The 14,058-nt window shown below is 44.1% G+C and overlaps 1 non-coding gene across 1 annotated transcript; it reads left to right on the top strand.

Moving 5' to 3' along the window:
• The first annotated feature begins 11,120 nt into the window (after window positions 1-11,120).
• LOC141168234 (U4 spliceosomal RNA) lies at window positions 11,121-11,260 on the top strand. The gene has a single exon (XR_012251978.1). It is a non-coding gene; the product is annotated as a U4 spliceosomal RNA (small nuclear RNA).
• The last annotated feature ends 2,798 nt before the right edge of the window (window positions 11,261-14,058 follow it).

The following is a 14,058-nucleotide window of genomic DNA, read 5'->3' as shown; positions in this document are numbered from 1 at the left end:
AATACAGGTGCAGCACTAGCAAAGTTATTACAAAAACAGTTGGGTGCTAAATACGCCTTACAGGCAAAACCAAACCTCAAGACGTCCAGCAAAGACAAAGGCAGCGCTCCATAGTCCAATATAGGGGGATTTATTGACCCATCACGTCAGGGCAACGTTTCGTTCAAAATGTGAAACTTTTTCCAGCTTGAAAAAGTTCACCCTATATTGAACAATGGAGTGCTGCTGCCTTTGTCTTTTTTGGATATATATGTATATATAAATATATTTTTATTTCTTCTTTAAATATTATAAATATTAGATATGAACATTTTTTGAAAAATCTAAAAAATGTTAAAGATTATATATATATATATATATATATATATATATATGCACATAATTTTTATTTTTTCTTTAAATATTATAATATATATTTAAATATATGTATATAAAATGATATATATATAATATGTATTTAAATATAGATATGATATGTATATCTATTTTTTTCTTCTTAAACTGAGAAAATACGATTTATTTAAATATATTTATTCAATATATACCGTATATTCCGGCGTATAAGACGACTTTTGAAGACTGAAAAATCTTCTGTCTAGTCTGGGGTCGTCTTATACGCCGGTAATGTTTTTGAACTTTCAGAAATTGACATGCGGGGATACTCTGGGGGTGTTAATAAGCTGCCGTGGCCGTATCTCTGCCATGTGGGAGTTAATATAAGGTGGAGGGAGTTAAAATACGGCGGCGGTAGGTCCAGACAGTCAGCGCTTCTGTGCTGAAACTGACACAGCGCAGCGTATTCCCAGCAGCGGAGACAGACAGAACCTAGCGAACTTTTCTGACACATCGCAGTGTCTTCCCAGCTCCGGACACAGCGCAGGGCTTCTGTGCCGACAGCTTTCACTTGTCACAGAAGCGCTGCGCTGTGTCCGGAGCTGGGAAGTTTTAAGCAATCACACAGCCCCATACTGCTTCCCCGCAGCCTCCCACCCCGATCCTCCGCTCCCCTCGCCACCTCCCATCCCGATCGTAAGTTAGGACCGGGCGGGGAGCGCAGCACCAAGGAGCGGGGAGCGAAGGACCCGGGCGGGGAAGCCGGCAGTGAAAAGACTTCACCGCCGGCTTTCCCGTTCTGTGCTGCGCTTTCCCGCCGGTTATTTCAAATGAACAGCTGAGGTATCAGGTGATGCCGATCAGCTGTTCATTTGAAGTCGCCGCGGTGCCCTCAGAGGGTTCATGTGAGTTCATGCTTCACTGCATTGCATGAACTCACATGAACTTTCCCACGGTCTCACAGGTCAGCCTCACCTCCCAGACCCGTCATGATTGGTGTGTGCGGGTGTCTGTGCGTGTGTTTGCGAGTGTGTGTGGGGTGTCTGTGCGATGTCTGCGGGTGTGTGCGGTGTCTGTGAGATGTCTGCGAGTGTGTGCGGGTGTGCGCGGTGTCTGTGCGATGTCTGCGAGTGTGTGCGGGTATGCGCGGTGTCTGTACGATGTCTGGGGGTGTGTGCGGTGTCTGTGCGATGTGTGCGGTGTCTGTGCGATGTCTGCGGGTGTGCGCGGTGTCTGTGCGATGTGTGCGGGTGTGTGCGTGCAGGCAGACATAGGCCGATGTGACACTACTACTCCCATCTGAATGCACTCCGGTGACCTCAGTCAGTGGCTCCCGCTGCCGGGAGCGGACGTGTTCCCGGCAGTGTGAGCTTACAGCAGCCATGCACAGCTGTCACCATCTCCAGATGTGACAGCTGTGCATGGGAGATCAGCGCAGGAACGTGGACAGGTAACTATTTTTTTTTTAGTAAACTAAGAATTAAATAAAATGGTGTGGTTTATTTCAAATAAATTATTTTTTTCTTGGTGTAGTGTGTGTTTTTTCTTTTTAACACTTTGTAGGTTAGCAATGGGGGTGTCTTATAGACGCCCATAATTACTAACCTGGGCTTCATGGCAGCTGGCGCTGACATGAACCCCAGCCCTATTACCCCCTGCCACCGCTACAGGGCAGTGGGAAGAGTGAGGCTAAGTGCCAGAATTGGCATTCAGATGTCGACGGATAGTACGGGTTGACACTGTCGTACCCTCGGACTGCAGGGCAGCTTGAACTTGTTTGGATGTTAGTCGAGATTCTTTATCCACCATCCGCACAATCTTGCGTTGAAATCTCTCGTCAATTTTTCTTTTCCGTCCACATCTAGGGAGGTTAGCCACAGTGCCATGGGCTTTAAACTTCTTGATGACACTGCGCACGGAAGACACAGGAACATTCAGGTCTTTGGAGATGGACTTGTAGCCTTGAGATTGCTCATGCTTCCTCACAATTTGGTTTCTCAAGTCCTCAGACAGTTCTTTGGTCTTCTTTCTTTTCTCCATGCTCAATGTGGTACACAGAAGGACACAGGACAGAGGTTGAGTCTACTTTAATCCATGTTAACTGGCTGCAAGTGTGATTTAGTTATTGCCAACACCTGTTAGGTGCCACAGGTAAGTTACAGGTGCTGTTAATTACACGAATTAGAGAAGCATTACATGATTTTTCAAAGGGTGCCAATACTTTTGCCCACCCCCTTTTTTAGGTTTGGTGTGAAATTATATCCAATTTGGCTTTAGGACAATTCTTTTTGTGTTTTTTTCATTGAAGACAAATTAAATGAAGAGAATAATACCAAAGAATTTGTGATTGCAATCATTTTCAGGAAGAAACTGAGTACTATCTGACAGAATTGCAGGGGTGCCAATACTTTTGGCCAGCACTGTATATATATCTGTGTGTATAAAGATCAAACACCCACTTTTCCAAAAATAAATAAAAAATTAACACATTTGTTATCGCTTGGTACATATATAAAATACTATTTATTATATACGGCGTGCACCAAAACAGAAGAAAGTGTAAATGGCAAATTCTCTGGGATTTTTTTGGTCACCTCCCAAAATATGATGGAATAATAAGAGATAAAAAAAGTCATATAGACCCCAAAATAGTACTGATAGTATATGTGTATATATATATACATATCAGAAAATGTAAAACAATACATGAAAAAATTCTATATATACTGTACATATGTGTGTGTATATATATATATATATATATATATATATTTATATTTATTTATATGAATATATAATTAGAAAAATACAGGTGCAGCACTAGCAAAGTTATTACAAAAACAGTTGGGTGCTAAATACGCCTTACAGGCAAAACCAAACCTCAAGACGTCCAGCAAAGACAAAGGCAGCGCTCCATAGTCCAATATAGGGGGATTTATTGACCCATCACGTCAGGGCAACGTTTCGTTCAAAATGTGAAACTTTTTCCAGCTTGAAAAAGTTTGCCCTATATTGAACAATGGAGTGCTGCTGCCTTTGTCTTTTTTGGATATATATGTATATATAAATATATTTTTATTTCTTCTTTAAATATTATAAATATTAGATATGAACATTTTTTGAAAAATCTAAAAAATGTTAAAGATTATATATATATATATATATATATATGCACATAATTTTTATTTTTTCTTTAAATATTATAATATATATTTAAATATATGTATATAAAATGATATATATATAATATGTATTTAAATATAGATATGATATGTATATCTATTTTTTTCTTCTTAAACTGAGAAAATACGATTTATTTAAATATATTTATTCAATATATACCGTATATTCCGGCGTATAAGACGACTTTTGAAGACTGAAAAATCTTCTGTCTAGTCTGGGGTCGTCTTATACGCCGGTAACGTTTTTGAACTTTCAGAAATTGACATGCGGGGATACTCTGGGGGTGTTAATAAGCTGCCGTGGCCGTATCTCTGCCATGTGGGAGTTAATATAAGGTGGAGGGAGTTAAAATACGGCGGCGGTAGGTCCAGACAGTCAGCGCTTCTGTGCTGAAACTGACACAGCGCAGCGTATTCCCAGCAGCGGAGACAGACAGAACCTAGCGAACTTTTCTGACACATCGCAGTGTCTTCCCAGCTCCGGACACAGCGCAGGGCTTCTGTGCCGACAGCTTTCACTTGTCACAGAAGCGCTGCGCTGTGTCCGGAGCTGGGAAGTTTTAAACAATCACACAGCCCCATACTGCTTCCCCGCAGCCTCCCATCCCGATCCTCCGCTCCCCTCGCCACCTCCCATCCCGATCGTAAGTTAGAACCGGGCGGGGAGCGCAGCACCAAGGAGCGGGGAGCGAAGGACCCGGGCGGGGAAGCCGGCAGTGAAAAGACTTCACCGCCGGCTTTCCCGTTCTGTGCTGCGCTTTCCCGCCGGTTATTTCAAATGAACAGCTGAGGTATCAGGTGATGCCGATCAGCTGTTCATTTGAAGTCGCCGCGGTGCCCTCAGAGGGTTCATGTGAGTTCATGCTTCACTGCATTGCATGAACTCACATGAACTTTCCCACGGTCTCACAGGTCAGCCTCACCTCCCAGACCCGTCATGATTGGTGTGTGCGGGTGTCTGTGCGTGTGTCTGCGAGTGTGTGTGGGGTGTCTGTGCGATGTCTGCGGGTGTGTGCGGTGTCTGTGAGATGTCTGCGAGTGTGTGCGGGTGTGCGCGGTGTCTGTGCAATGTCTGGGGGTGTGTGCGGTGTCTGTGCGATGTGTGCGGTGTCTGTGCGATGTCTGCGGGTGTGCGCGGTGTCTGTGCGATGTGTGCGGGTGTGTGCGTGCAGGCAGACATAGGCCGATGTGACACTACTACTCCCATCGGCCTATGTCTGTCCCCCGTCCATTCCTGCCAGCAGGATCAGCTCGATGGGAGCAGTAGTTCCCATCAGCCTGATCCTGCTATATAAATTGCCCTACTGTGTCCCCAATAAATGTTAAATACATGTCATTGGTGGCCAGTGGTTACCTACAATAAATTAGTTCATACATTACCTGTCCCCGCCGATCGCCACCTAAAATAAAGTAAAAAATAAAAAACTACACCTATACTCACCTAGACACCTAATTCCCCGAAGCCATCGATCTCCTGTAATAAAATATAAAATAATAAACCACAACCTTATCCTTACCCCTCCGTAGTAGTTCACGAGTGTCCCACGATGATCTCCAGTTTAGAGCAGCCACATAGAATGTGACCGCTCTGAACCGCCGCCGCTAGAATGACGGGGCCGTAAAGCAGCCCCGTCATTGCATAAGCGGGTTCGCCGGAGTTCAGGCAGCGCTGCTCCAGTTAGCTGCTTTACGGCCCTGCTGTATCGTGAGAAATTCCCACGGTACAGCAGTGCCGTAAAGGAGGTCTCCGGAGCTGCGCTGACTGAATGCACTCCGGTGACCTCAGTCAGTGGCTCCCGCTGCCGGGAGCGGACGTGTTCCCGGCAGCGTGAGCTTACAGCAGCCATGCACAGCTGTCACCATCTCCAGATGTGACAGCTGTGCATGGGAGATCAGCGCAGGAACGTGGACAGGTAACTATTTTTTTTTTAGTAAACTAAGAATTAAATAAAATGGTGTGGTTTATTTCAAATAAATTATTTTTTTCTTGGTGTAGTGTGTGTTTTTTCTTTTTAACACTTTGTAGGTTAGCAATGGGGGTGTCTTATAGACGCCCATCATTACTAACCTGGGCTTCATGGCAGCTGGCGCTGACATGAACCCCAGCCCTATTACCCCCCGCCACCGCTACAGGGCAGTGGGAAGAGTGAGGCTAAGTGCCAGAATTGGCGCATCCTATGGATGCGCCATTTCTGGGGCGGCTGACGGCTGGTGTTTCTAGCCTGGGAGGGGGCCAATATTCATGGCACCCTTCCTGGGCTATTAATATCAGCCCCCAGCTGTCTGCCTAGCCTTTGCTAGCTATTAAAATAGGGGGGACCCCACGTCATTTTTTTGGGGGGGTCCCCCATTTTAATAGCTAGTAAAGGCTAGGTATTCATCTGGGGGCTGATATTAGTAGACTGGGAAGCTCCGTGGGTATTACCCTCTTCCCAGGCTTCAAACATCTGCCCCAGCCATCTGCTTAACCTCCGCTAGAGACTAAAATTAAGGGGAACCCCACGCCAATTTTTTTTAAAATAAATCCTTTATTTTAACACTAAATGACAAGTACAGTAATCAACACTGTCACTGTACTTCATATATATGTGACTGACATGTTTCTATCTATCTAATCTATGTATGATTCTCTATTCCTTCTATTCTAAATTGTCGGGTACAGATGCTGAATTGCCGGCCGGCTTTTTTAAAGAGACGGTGCACGAAAACACTAATATTTTTTTAAATAAATCCTTTACACTAAATGACAAGTACAGTAAGCAACACTGTCACTGTACTTCATATATATGTGACTGACATATTTCTATCTATCTAATCTATGTGTGAAGCTCTATTCTTTCTGTTGTAAATTGTCGGGTACCGGTGTATGCCGCTGATGAAAATGGATGATAGTAATGTTGTTGTTGTATGCCTTATGTTTATGAGTGACAGTTTTCCTGCTATATACCTGCATGTCATAAGAATTTAAATTAAAAAAGGACCATGTTAAATTCAAATCTGTTTTTTTTTTCATTTTTACCGGTGTTTGGTATGCGTTGGAAAAGGGGTAGTCCTATACGGTGAATATATCCTAAACTCTATATTTTAACAGGAAAGTAGGGGGGGTCGTCTTATATGCCGGAATATACGGTATATAATTTTAATTTTTTTCTTTAAATGTATTTGATTTTTTTTCAGTCCCTTCGGGGTTTAACCCTGCGATTGCCTGATATAAGAGACCCGCAGCCGCTCCGTACATCATGGATCGCACCCAGACTGTGGACCGCAGATTTGTGAAACCGGTCTTAGATAAACCTTTCCTCTGGACGGAGCTCCGCCGTTATGGACGGGTCGTGTCTGGAATTACTGCTCAGCTTTATTTTAGTAAATGGAGCTCAGTTGCAATACCACACACAACCTGTGAACCGGAGCGGTGCTGTTTTTGGAAGAAAGCAGCCATGATTTCTAATACAGTACATGTTTGTAAAGCACTTTGGTTTTTTTTGGACAATGAATAGTATTTATTAGGTGAAGTTTTCTGTACTTGTATGTACAAACATAGCGGTGACAGGGGCCTTCACTAGACCCCCGGCTGTCATGGTAACCCATCGGCACCATGCAATCACATTGCAGGAGTGGGTGGGAATTTGGGGGGTCGAGATGGGTGCAGACAAATCACGACCATTTACATGCCGCTGTCACACATTGTCAGAGGGTTGAACAGCAGCGATCAGAGCTTGCACCGGTGGTTGTCTTTGTTTCCCATAGCAACCAATCACGGTCCGGATTTCATTTCTTACACAGCTCTGGTAAAATGAAAGCTGCTCTGTGATTGGTTGCTATGGACACCAAAGACTTTCATAGCAACTGTTTCTTTCTGGGGTCACACAGACTTTTCTACAGAAAAAATAAATAAATTAAGAAAAACACTAAAAGTGTGTGATAAAAAAACAAAACCGCAAGTGATGGGAGAAGGGGAATCACAGACCCAACCTAAGTTAGAGGACAGACCCCACAGGGAGAGAGGCGTGGTCTCTTTCGATGTACATGGAGCCTTTCAGCTGACTATGATCCGGTCTAATCACCTTAAAGGGGTTGTCCAGGACAGAAATCTTCAAAGTGTTTCCGAGGATAAACGTCTCTATGTCACCAGACTTCCTAATATCCAGCGCTGCCTTCCTGTCGCTTCCTCTGGTCTTTGTTGACAAGTTGCTGGCGAGACATCACAACTACAGAACGTGACCACTGCAGCCAATCACCAGACTGATGCCGACCTCAGTGATTGGCTGTAGTGGTCACAAGTTGTGGCATCACTGCTGCAGCCTCTTGACAGGACGGGAAGCAATGACAGACAGGCAGCTCGGAAGTATCGGGGGGTGAGGAAAACACAGTTTATTATTATTTTCACTGGGCGAGCCTACGGAGATAGAAAACGTAATAATAGAAAAACCCTTTAAAAAGTTGAAAAAATACTCGCCTCCATACTTCATAAACAGCCAGTCACTGTACATCCTATTAGGCCGTACAGATGTGGGATCACTGCAGCCAGTCTATGATCACATTGGTCACTGCTATGGCTAGTGATTGGCTGCAGCGGTTACATTGTAAAATGGTTAAGCAAAACTGTCTACACACCTTCTTATAAGAGACAGACTAAATATTATTCATTTTCTTTATGTTGCTGCCATGTTGGCGTTCCATTATGTTGGTCTTGTTGCACATAGTACAGACTCTTGTTGCACATAGTACAGACTCTTTTTGCACATAATACAGGCTCTTGTTGCTCTCATGTTATGTGTATGGTCCGAGCGGAAGTGACGGGGAACTGTGCAGAGATGGCGCTCGGCCTTGTGGCTCCAAATGGTATTACTGTGTGACTGCATAGGTGACCCCTTGAACATCGGATGTTTCCTGCTACTCAGGATCAGTCATAGGGGGCACACAAAGCAGGCGGGAGCTGTGCACATCAGTAGTTATGGTGTGCAGCCTTAGGTCACTTACAGAGGGAACATAACCTCTGTGACTGACCCTGGCAGGTCCAAGGAGGCATTCATCCTATGGGCTTCAGTGAGCGTGCATGTAATATATGGTATCAGTATAGATCCCTTCATACTTCCCAGGTGCAAGAAATGATGTATTTATATAATACAAGGTGTTAGTTGTTGTTAGTTCCACACTGAAATCTTACCACTCCTATGTTTTCCACAGAGCGTGGATAGCTCAGTCAGTAGAGTATCAGACTTTTAATCTGAGGGTCCTGGGTTCAAGTCCCTGTTTGGGCAGAATTGTTATTTAATAAAATTTCATGACATTTTTTTTCAAACAACTGCATGATATGTATGTAAGGTCACCTGCACAGTTTCCCATATTGTGGCATCCATAGGCCACAGATTACACCGTCCCTTTTTGGATCACCTTGGGGAAGACCCGGCTTTATACAGATTTCGGGTAAGTATAAATAACCCGAGGCTGATTCGTTAATTAGTCAGAAGTCACATTGGTCAGTTTTTGTCAAGGATTAGAAAAAAATGTCTGTTCCACACTAGTCCAGAGTTGTGTCCGGAGCCGCCAGCCTGATTTTTATTTTTTTTCTGAACAACTTTTCGAAAGTCACAAACAGAGAACATGGTTTATGGACACATTGAAAACCCATAAAGAACTGTCTAGAAATTTCTGGATGGTGCAAAAACCCGATTAAGTCTGGTATTACTGCTCAGCTCTATTGAAGAGAATAGGGCCTAGCTGCAATACCACAAACAACCTGTTCACAGGGGTGGCGCTGTTTTTTGTAACTCCGAAAAATTGCTATAAACTAGTAGTTGCATTTTTGAGACTGAATCATGTGGTTATAATAGATGTGCTTTCCTATTTTGTGGAGGTGGGAGATCTGACTTGTCTGCAGGCTGACGATGAAAGAAGTGGCCAATCTATTTTTTTTTCTCTCTGTTTTCTAAAAGCCACAACATTTTTATTTCTCCATCCGCGTTGCTGTATGAGAGCTCATCTCTTGCGGGACGAGATTTAGTGTTGTATGATAGCATTCATTTTGCCATAAAATATACTGAATAGTGGGAAAAATTCCAAGTAATGAAAAAGTTTTGATTCCGCCATTGTTATTTGAGTTTTGATTTTTTGGCGTTCAAGTTGCTGTAAAAATGACCTGATAACTTTCTTCTACTTGTCAGTGCGATCATCGTGATGTCACATTTTATATAGTTGTTTTACTGTAAAAAAAAAATCAAACTGCTTTAAATAAAAATATCTTGTTTCAGCCATCATATTCTGAGAGCCATAACTTTTATTTTTTGGGTTGTTAGAGTTGTGCGAGGTCTTGTTTTTTTCGGGGCGAGGTGTAGTCTATATTGTACCATTTTGGGGTCCATATGACTTTCGTATCTGTTTTAATTCCACTTTATTTTGGGAGGTGACATGACCCCTCCCCCAACCTCCCCTGCAATTCTGCCATTTAGATTTTTTTTTCTTCGGTTTCGGCTTGTAGCATTTGGGATAAAAATATTTTATTAGTTCAGATATTTAGAAACCCAGCAATACCCAATGTGCTAATTTTTTTACATATTTGTAAAAGGGGAGTGATTTTATTTTTATCAGTCCCCTTTGGGGACTTGGACCTGCGATTGCTTAATACTCACCTCTATACAGGCAGCCTCTGTACATCCTATTCTGGACGCACAGATGGGCATGATCTTATTTTTATCAGTCCCCTTAGGGGACTTAAACCTGCAATTGCTTAATATTCGCCTCCATAAATAGGAAACAGCCCATCTCTGTACATCCTATTTTGGCCGTACAGAAGTGTGATCACTACTGTCAGTCTCCAGTCACATTGGTTACTGCTGTGGCTAGTGATTGGCTGCAGTGGTTACATTGTAAAAGGGCTTAAAAAAACCTGTCTATGCACCTTCTTATAGGAAACCGTGGTTGCATTCACTCTTCGGAAGTGCTCAGAGGCTAATGGAAGCGAGTTAGGTCCAGCCTGAAATAGTCCTAAATCTTTAGTTCAGGGTTCGAGTACCTTTTCAGGCAGAAACTTTTAATAAAATTGAATAAAAAATGTTGAAATGACTCCATGATATATAGGTGATATAATATAATATACAGCACAACAGGCCTAATATTATGGGAGGAGGCTCAGCATGGAGGACTAGCGGTGATCTCCTCTGATGGTGCCACAACTAGGTCACCTGTACAGTTCCTTACATTGTGGCCTCTATAGGGCCACAGATTACAACATCCCTTTTCGACCACCTGATGGACCTGGTATTACACAGGATGCGGGTGTCTGTAAATGATCGGAGAGGCCGAGCCCAGAGATAGTATTCTCTCACTATCTGGCATTATTATGAGATCATGGTAAGTTGGTATTTCGTCACTACTTTGTGTTATTCTGCGCTCATGGTATAACGGTATTATATCAGTGCATAAACCCCCTCCCCTCCCCCAGCCTGGGGAGCTTTTCTTTCTGCCATTACAGACTTAGGAGAGGGGTGTTATTAGCATATCCACTCCCAGAATCCTTTGCTCCCACAGCCCCCTAATGACTTTGTCTCTCCTCAGTGTAGACAGAGCCCCAGATCCGGAGGCCGCAGCTCCTCACAGATGGCCTCCAGCTTTGCGCAGTGGCAGTATCATAGCCCATGAGGTGTATCCGAGGTGTGATTATTGCTAGTTGAAAACTTTTCCCAATACCCCGCCATGAGGGCTCGTAATACAGTCAGCATGGCAATTTTTGATAGTCTCCCAGGAGACTGAATAGGTGGTAAAGAGCAGACTAAGGATGGGTGGTGTGCAAATAGCAATCTGTGAGCTTTGTGGTTGGAGTTTGTCATGTTAGTGCTTTCAGTTGTGCAATGTGGTGGCTATCTTTGTACTCTTGTGGTAGCTCTGATGCTGCCGTCTTTGTACTCCTTATAATACTGTGCGGCCGCCATCTTTGTACTCCTGATAATACTGTGCGGCTGCCATCTTTGTACTCTTGTGGTGTGTCTGGTGCCGCCATCTTTGTACTCCTGATAATACTGTGCGGCCGTCATCTTTGTACTCTTGTGGTAGCTCTGGTGCCGCCATCTTTGCACTCTTGTGGTAGCTCTGGTGCCGCCATCTTTGTACTCTTGTGGTAGCTCTGGTGCCGCCATCTTTGTACTCTTGTGGTGGCTCTGATGCCGCCATCTTTGTACTCCTGATAATACTGTGCGGCCGCTATCTTTGTACTCTTGTGGTGTGTCTGGTGCCGCCATCTTTGTACTCCTGATAATACTGTGCGGCCGCCATCTTTGTACTCTTGTGGTGGCTCTGATGCTGCCATCTTTGTACTCCTGATAATACTGTGCGGCCGCCATCTTTGTACTCCTGATAATACTGTGTGGCCGCCATCTTTGTACTCTTGTGGTAGCTCTGGTGCCGTCATCTTTGCACTCTTGTGGTATCTCTGGTGCCGCCATCTTTGTACTCCTGATAATACTGTGCGGCCGCCATCTTTGCACTCTTGTGGTAGCTCTGGTGCTGCCATCTTTGTACTCCTGATAATACTGTGCGGCCGCCATCTTTGCACTCTTGTGGTAGCTCTGGTGCCGCCATCTTTGCACTCTTGTGGTAGCTCTGGTGCCGCCATCTTTGTACTCTTGTGGTGGCTCTGATGCCGCCATCCTTGTACTCCTGATAATACTGTGCTGCCGCCATCTTTGTACTCTTGGGGTGTGTCTGGTGCCGCCATCTTTGTACTCCTGATAATACTGTGCGGCCGCTATCTTTGTACTCTTGTGGTGTGTCTGGTGCCGCCATCTTTGTACTCCTGAAAATACTGTGCGGCCGCCATCTTTGCACTCTTGTGGTAGCTCTGGTGCCTCCATCTTTGCACTCTTGTGGTAGCTCTGGTGCCGCAATGTTTGTACTCCTGATAATACTGTGCTGCCGCCATCTTTGTACTCTTGTGGTGTGTCTGGTGCCGCCATGTTTGTACTCCTGATATTACTGTGCGGCCGCCATCTTTGCACTCTTGTGGAGTGTCTGGTGCCGCCATCTTTGTACTCCTGATAATACTGTGCGGCCGCTATCTTTGTACTCTTGGGGTGTGTCTGGTGCCGCCATCTTTGTACTCCTGATAATACTGTGCGGCCGCTATCTTTGTACTCTTGTGGTGTGTCTGGTGCCGCCATCTTTGTACTCCTGAAAATACTGTGCGGCCGCCATCTTTGCACTCTTGTGGTAGCTCTGGTGCCTCCATCTTTGCACTCTTGTGGTAGCTCTGGTGCCGCAATGTTTGTACTCCTGATAATACTGTGCTGCCGCCATCTTTGTACTCTTGTGGTGTGTCTGGTGCCGCCATCTTTGTACTCCTGATAATACTGTGCAGCTGCCATCTTTGTACTCTTGTGGTGGCTCTGGTGCCGCCATGTTTGTACTCCTGATAATACTGTGTGGCCTCCATCTTTGTACTCTTGTGTCTGATGCCGCCATATTTGTGCTCATGATTCTGTGTTGTCGCCATATGTGTGCTCCTAGCGATCCCATTCTCAAGTTGTGATTATCACCACACATGTTGTTATTTCTCTGGGAGACCATACAGATTCGATCACTGCCACCAGATGTCAGGGGATGCAACTCAGCTGCCTCTTATGGTCAGGACAATTACACAATAGACTGACGAGTGATGGACGAGGCCACAGCTGCTTCTACTACAAGGCCGGTTATTGAGGAACTCACAGTGAGTGTACGGTATATACACCTCCAATTCCAACGCATGGAATATATGTATATGTATATATACATATATATATATACCCCCCGTATGGTCACTGCCAGCTCCACAATAATAAAAGGGAACCACTGCTCGCTGCCACCACCTCTGATTGGACACCCTTTACAGATAGCGTATGGCTTCAGGGTTGCGGTTTACAGAGCAAGAGGAACAGCGATATTAAATTTTATATAGTTAATAAAATATATAAATCCAGAAAGGTAGGCAGTGTTTATAAAAATATACAAAGATGATACAAAAGGGGAACAAAACAATATGGTATATATTCAATTACATAAAATAAAAGGGATAATAAGAGAAAAGTACTAAACCTAATCATGGAAATGAATCAGAGCTTAGTGGAAGAAAGTATTCCTTAGAGCAATAGACAGAAACACAGAGTACTGTGTCTTCCAGAACTGACAAATACCAAAAACCCAAACTTTGCTTTTTATTAGATCAAGGTTACCCGCACATGTCTCCCCTCAGTGAGCTTATATGGGGGCCTGTCATGGGATGTGCTAGGTCTTTTAGAAGTTTATGAGATTTCCAACTTTCAGCATATCTTTGCCCCTGGAGGTCCCAGGTGGGAGATATTATTGTGTTTTCTATCACGATTTTACCTTTCTATAGAGATGAAACATGGCACAGATAGCATCATCCATCGGAATGATATTAAGTTGGAGGGGTTCGGATGGCCTTACCATGATGTGAGTGAATGCATTATGGTTGTCCTTTCGCTACAGCGCTGAAAATATTTCTCCCATAAATATCGGATTGATGCAACCCCAATATTCATCACTGACCACT

This window comes from Phyllobates terribilis, unplaced genomic scaffold (genome assembly GCF_046119375.1).
Source record: "Phyllobates terribilis strain yellow unplaced genomic scaffold, ASM4611937v1 Scaffold_11__3_contigs__length_659146591, whole genome shotgun sequence".
NCBI lineage: Eukaryota > Metazoa > Chordata > Amphibia > Anura > Dendrobatidae > Phyllobates > Phyllobates terribilis.
Note: the sequence above shows the minus strand (reverse complement) of the source record. Positions and strands in the feature narration are given on the sequence as shown.